This window comes from Bidens hawaiensis, unplaced genomic scaffold (assembly GCF_021521415.1).
Source record: "Bidens hawaiensis isolate Kalapana, Puna unplaced genomic scaffold, B.hawaiensis_p1.1 tig00054771_1, whole genome shotgun sequence".
Taxonomy (NCBI): Eukaryota; Viridiplantae; Streptophyta; class Magnoliopsida; order Asterales; family Asteraceae; genus Bidens; species Bidens hawaiensis.
Window position 1 is genome coordinate 15,041 of NW_027499856.1, and position 7,520 is coordinate 22,560.

Here is a 7,520-nt window from a genome sequence, read left to right on the forward strand (position 1 = left end):
TAATAAAAAAAATAATAATAATCATAATAATAATAGTCTATGAATTATGAAAATAATGATAATAATATTTGTTTTGTTAATGATAACAATAACAATAATAATAATAATAATAAAAACAATCTTGTTAATAATAATAATAATAATAAAATCTAGATAATAAATATAGTGTTAATAAAAATAGTAATATTAACTTGAGTAATTTGTTAACAAAACAAACCAAAGTTGGTAACGGAGGGAATCGAACCCGTGACCTCAAGCTCAAACACACACGCACCAACCAACTGCTCTAGACGATCATATTGTGAGGATTTAGGAAAAGTTAGTTTTAAACCTTACACTGAAACATAATCATCCCCAAATTAAATTGAAAACCCAGATCCGATTAGCTCGATTAATTACCAGTTAAACTGAAAGTCACAAACAAATTCGAAGGCGGAGAGGAGGAAAACAAGGGATCGCCGGAGCCGATTTCGGCCGTTGGAGGCGCGCCGGAAAACGAACAGAGAGAGAGAGAGAAGAGAGAGAGAGAGAGAGAGGTGGAAAGAGAGACAGAGAGTGAGAAAGAGAGATTAGAGAGAATAGAGAGAGAGACGAGGTTACCGGAGAGAGAGAGAGAGGCGGAGCTCCAAGGGGGCCTGTTTTCCGGTCGCCGGAGAAGCCGAGGGAGGGAAGGAGGACAGCTGGGCGTGAGGAGGAGGTGTTTGGGGGGAAGAGGGTGGCCGGAATCGGCGTCAGAGGTCGTCGCCGGATGTCGCCGGTTGCCGAAAAACGGCGCCGGAAGTGCGAGAGAGGAAGAGAGGGTGCGGCTGGGTTGTGTAGTGTTATTATTAGGTTTTCTTTTTGTTTATATACATAATGCATATTTTCAAAACAACACCCTGCTTGCGGTGCGCGCATATAATGTATATATGCGTGAACCCTCAGGTGGGCAAAAGTAAAATTGCACTAATTTTGACATTATTTTACTAATCTCATGAAAATAACGTTAAAAGTGGCGGAAGGTTAATCAGGCATCATGTGGTGGCGTTGATAGCCGAAAGACAAGGGCACATGCACCAATCAGCCGGTGTCCCGATGATTGAGTGCTATGTGCCTTATGTCCAAGGCTTGATGCAAAACTACTATCGAGCCGGGGGTCTCATCGGAAGCAGTCTCTATATCCCTATGGGATAGAGGTAAGGCTGTCTACATCTTACCCTCCTCAGACCCTACCATAGCATTGCTATTGGTGGGATATACTGAGTACGATGATGATGATGATGATGATGATATTTTCAAAACACCCCCCTTAGGTTTCGATCAAAGTTTAATATGAGTTTAAAGGTTTGTAAAACTTATAACGGCTTTACGAAAATCATTTTGAACTCCTTATGTTTTTTTCTTAGCGTCACTATAATATGACAAACATCGTTTTCTTGATGATCGAGGTATATAATAATATTATATGATAATCAAATAAGGTTCTAAGAAATGTTGAGTCGGGTACACGTAATAAAAGTTAAAAAACGAAAACAACTCGAGACTCGAATTTGACGAATGTCACAAGAAGTATCCATAATCAAAAGAACAACTGACTAAAATTGATAGTTGTATATTAATGATATTTAAGTATGTTAATCCTAATATTTCCCATTAACACATGATTGGTTGAGTCTAGTTCTATATGTTTACCCGAAATCAAAAAATAACTAACATGAGTTTCAGTGACAAATTTAAATGTTAAGATTATTAAAACAATTATAAAGTGTCTTCTTATTACGCTTTATGATACCTTAAATTATCTAGAGATCGAATTTAGTATCGATACTTAAACTACAAAATGACAATTATGAGGTTTGCATAGCCTACATAATGTCACTCTTACCTTAAACTCTCACATTATTTGTTATCAATATATGGATTGAAAAATTTATAAAATATAACTAGATGATACTAATACTTTCACAACCTTTGTACCATGCAAATAAAAATTTAACAAAAGACAAATGAGACCTATAAAAATCATCCATTAAAACCAAATTTTATGAGAAATCATGACATAGTTGATGAGGGTGATTTTTCATATAATTTCATTCTTAGTGATTTTAAATCATGTGTTAGATGCCCTGAACATTACTTGGCTTAAGAAATAAGTATGGCTCCACCAAAAGTTAGATTTCAATTACATTAGTGGAACTTATTCAAACGGAATATTCAGCCATAATTCTTTTATCATTTAAAAGGTTATTTACTTGTATCAAATTTGTCTTCTATGGTTCATGGTCTTAAATAGATCCATTCATATATACTTAATATGATTTCTTCTAAATATGTCCCTAAGTTTATTATGACATATGGACGTCAGTGAAATCAAATCAAGTCTAACATATATATTACAGATTCCCACGTCACGTACATCATTGAAACTTCTCTTGTATTTTTCCTAGAGATAAGATCAGTGGGAGCCTTAAGTGTCTCAATCATAACTTACAAGATTTGCAAGAGGTGGGGGAGTGAAAACTTGATGTTATCTCAATTACACCTCACTATTCCATCAAAACTTATCTCTTTAGAATTTACTACTACACTTACAAAAGTTTCATTGTTGCTTAAACGTGGGAAAATCCATATTTCTTACTAAACTAATCCTCACCAAGAGAATCTGCAACAACTTATATTATTAACTTGTTTCTCTGCTAGAATATATTAGTCTTTAAATATTGACCCTAAGCATGCTAATTTCCTAAAGGTTTCTAAGGTCATTGAGAGTAGTAAAAATCCTTATAATGACTTGACAAAAGTACAAGAGGTAGGGGAAGAGAGTCATTAAATTTTACTCCAAATTTAACTCCAATTACACCTCTTGTACACCATACTACACCAACTCTTACACACTTAGAATCCTGAAAATGATAGCAACCTAACCAAGAGCTAATTCATAAATCGGAAACTTCTAATAAACCCAATAATCAACTCAGGTAGTCATCAAGGTTTTATAACCAACTAACTTTGTTGATTATGTAACCTCCTTAACTAAGTTGAAATGGATGTTGGAAAGTTTATGATCATACCTCTTCTAATTGAACCATTAATAGCAATCAATCTTCTGAATGGAATAAAGCTACTATTAGCGAAATTGACTCCATAAGTCAGAATAACATTTGAGATTTGGTTGAATCACCTAAGAGTGTTCATAACTAAACTAAACCCCAATACAAAAAATGTTAAGACACTAAGAAGCACGATTGATTGTTAAGTTTTATATTCAAGGAGAAACCAATTACAAAGAATCTTCTTACCTATATTACAAAAGATTTCTATAAGGATCATTATTGTTCTATTAGATTATAATAGTTAAGAGCTACATTAGTTGAACATTAAAACACACTTTCAACCGGCACACATATATGTATGTTCATAAAACAAACCTACAAGTTATAAACTGAAGGTTAAAGAACATTTAGTCTGTAAGTCATTAAAATCCATTTATGGGTTAATGCAAACATCAAAATGTGATGAAATCTTTATACAATTATTTTCATCAAAAGCCAAGTAGATTAATGTACCTACCTCAAGATGAGTGAGGGCAACTAAAAACAAACTTGTTCTTATATAGATGACATTCTTCTGACAAGTATATGTTACATAAGTAAAAACATTGTTCGTATATACTTTGATATGATAAATCTCAAAGATATCCCCTACGTAATAGATATCATAACATTCCGAGATAGACCTAAAGGGACGTTAGTTTTGTTCTATAAATTTTACCTAAAATGGGTCCTTACACATGTAACAAACAATATTGCTCTATTTAGAAGATAATAGGATCCTTAAGATTATTACCTTATGCTTCATTAAATATAAGCCTTATCCAGGTTCAAGTCTATACTAGTTCAGATATTACTCAAAATTGCTACACGCTAGATATGTATAGATTAATGTGAAGCATCTAACAGAGTATTAAATATCTTTAAAAGAAACGAAAGACTATAATTTAAAAAATGAAGTGAAAATTCAAACCGGTAGATTACTCTAAACTTTGTCATATTCATATATGAGAAAATGAAATTTTCGGGATATATTTATATGTCAGTAGATAAATCTATCTCATGGAGGAGTCATAATGAACTGATAACAACAACCTAAGTTCTAAGGACATAATATGTTGATTAATTACAACCCTGTTGTCAATATATGTTGTTGAATATTTATTAGTGGACTCATAAGGTTTATTAAACTCCGTATACATTATATATTGAAGACTTATTATGATAAAGTCAGCTACCATGTTTTCTCAAACAGTAACAATTTGAGAGGTGTTGCATTAAATTTTGATATGAAATTAATTATTCGTTTATGAACGAATTGAGGAATCTAAATTTTCATATCCAATACATTCATGATATGCTTAAGGATCCTATAACTAAAGGTCTATTGCCCATAAGTATTATGAAAGCGATTATAATCATGAGGGGTTTATTGATGACCATGTACAATTTCATATCGTACTATGAATGATTAACTATTAATTTTGCTCGTCAGTTTTGATTTTTTAATGTCTCTTAATATGTTCTGCATGCGTAATGACATATAGACAAATTATTATAAAAATTAAACGTTTGAATAGCTTACTTGAAAATTTTGATCATAACTACTTAGGTTTTAAATAAGGACTAAAATATGATTAATGGAGGTCTTGAGAGTTGATGTTCAATACAATGACTGTATTTCTCTGCTCCAGTTTGAGTTTAAAGCTAAAATGAGTATTAACTCATGATCAGACTAATCTAATACTCATAATAAATGATTATTCGGTCAAGTGGGAGAATGTAAGTATAAATATATTTCATATATATTTATTTACTAGTTGGGTGCCCGCGCGATGCTGCGACGTCAGCAATTTGCAACGCTATACTCGTTTATGTTGACTTATCAATCATCTTGTGATATATTGTATAGTACTTTTGTTAGTTTTGTAATTCATGCAATATGTTACAACAATTCATAATATTATTTGTTTTTATTAGTTATTAAAGTTTTTAAGTTAATAGCATGAATGTGTTACATCTATTTCATAAGCATTACATGGTTGTCATATAAAAAAGTTTTAAGTGATCCACCACTCCTGAATTATATATAGTATAGTTATGTAAGTTTACAAATATCTAAAAAAAAGTGTTCCTATTTGAAAATCAAAGATCATCGAGCGCAAAGATTTCAAATTAAATAAGTCATTCCAATTTTGATTGAGTGGTAAAGTGTTTATATGTGAAATATAAGGTAAATGATTCAAACCCTATATAATGCAATATTTTCGAACAAATTAAAAAATCAACTTAAATAAAGATGAAATTATTCTGGTAATTTTAGTTTTGGTGGTAAAGGAATGGCATATTTGTATTGAGATAACACATTTATTATAAGCATTTTTGATGATTTAAGTATTTAACAAAATTTAACTTTTCCTCCTTTATCATTCAATTTTTATCTCTCTTTATTTATACAATAACCTATTAACATTACAACATAATCCATAACAAATCATAGATAGTTTGGGCTCATAGTAGTCAACTAAGTTATAATAAATTTGCAGTTCAAAAAGAAAAAAAAATTACAATTAATTTAAAACTAAAAAAAAAAAAAAAAACCTTAGAACTTCAATTTGGCTATGATACAATTCGAGCTAGCTAAAATGGATTTGATATGCTACCTTTTTAAAACATATTTAAGTGAGACACTTCACTCTTTTATATTATACGACTTAGTATAACCAGTAACTCTACATGAATTGCACATTATGTTTTGGCTACTTAGGGGTGCATGGTTCGGTTTGAAAACGTGAAACCGTCCAAACCGGTCATCAGTTTGGTTTCACGGTTGGTTTTCTTTCCTAATTTTCGGTCAGTTGGTTTCGATATTTTCAAACCGTAACGAACGGTTTGGTTTACGGTTTATACCCAAAATCAATCGTATAAAACCGGACCGGACCGTATGATTTAATAATAAATAGTCTAAATATATTATATTATTATATATGTATGTGTACACAAATATACTAATAGACATAATTAAATGAAATTTGTTAATGCTTATAACAAACATTATTAAAAATAAAGACCAACAGTAAATAAAAAAAAGTGGGCTAAGCCCAATTAAAACTCAAAAGACTTTAATTTGCCTTTCAAATTTTCGAATAAGAACCCATAAATCAGTTGTTGTAATGATATTTGTTATTTTCTGTAAATTATTAAGAGCTATATAATTACATATCACAAATATTTTTGGGCATTTTGTAATCCCAAACCGTGAAACAAAACCGAAATCAAATCGTTACTAATGGTTCGGTTTAAGAGTTCAATGGTTTGGTTTTGGTTTACAAATATAAAAAACCGTTGCAAACGATTTGGTTACGGTTTCACGTAATAACCGCGAAACCGGACCGTGAACACCCCTATGGCTGCTTCACCAATGTTTCTTCTTTCCCTTATGACCATTACATATGAGAATTAGATGTGATTTTATAGTGGTCATACATTACGCTATGCCATTTTATAAAATTTTAATAATTATGTTCGAAGTTAGCACGTGAACTTATATGTGTTAAAAGTTGTTATATGACTTTTACGTGTTAAATTTTCAACGTTGTTTTTAGATTTTTTTACTCATTTTGTCATCATAACTTCCCATTTTATGTTTGTTAAAGATCAGCATACAAAGTAAAACTTAATATAAGTGGCATGCTTTTTAACATCTTTTTAAGTAACCATAATAAAGTGGCGCGTTATATATTTTGAGCTCGATTTTCTTAACATCTCCAAGTTTGAGCTTATCTTTTTTATGTTCGAACTAGAGTTAAGACTCGTCTTAGACAAACTTGAGCCATGTTCGAGTTCAGTTCAGTTCCTTAATAGAAGCTTAACATGTTACAATAGTTACAAACTTATATAAGATTAATGCTAATATTTCTTGATATAATCTAATGAAAATAGGTTTCATTTTATGCTAAAACATATTACAGGTTCATGGGATGTACGTAATTACGAAAAAAAAGATTTTATGTTAATAAGTTTGATCATGCAATAATAAAGTCAATAATTAGTTTCAAACTTATGTTATAATAATTACATTAAATGTCATGTTAAAAGTGAAATATTAACAAAAACAATTCACATTTATTATTCGGTTTATTTATTATAAGGGTTTATAACATATAATTGCTAAGTTAAGGCACTAAATTTTGTAATTTGAAATTGTGGTATAATTGGACGGACTGGTTTTGTAATTGTATATTTGAGGTAAAGTAAAAGGAGAACATGGGTTGTATGTATAACATGTTATAGGTTCATAATTGCATCATTTGCTTGTACATTAATGCTCTATTAACTTGTACATTATAGATTACACGTAGGTGTTGAAACTTTTTTATATCAAACCGTTGACAAAAATAAGCGCGTCACAACGGTAAATTCAGTTTTTTTTTTATATAATATATTAGAAGATATAGAAGAAATAAAAATAATAAATAAACTTGTCAAATA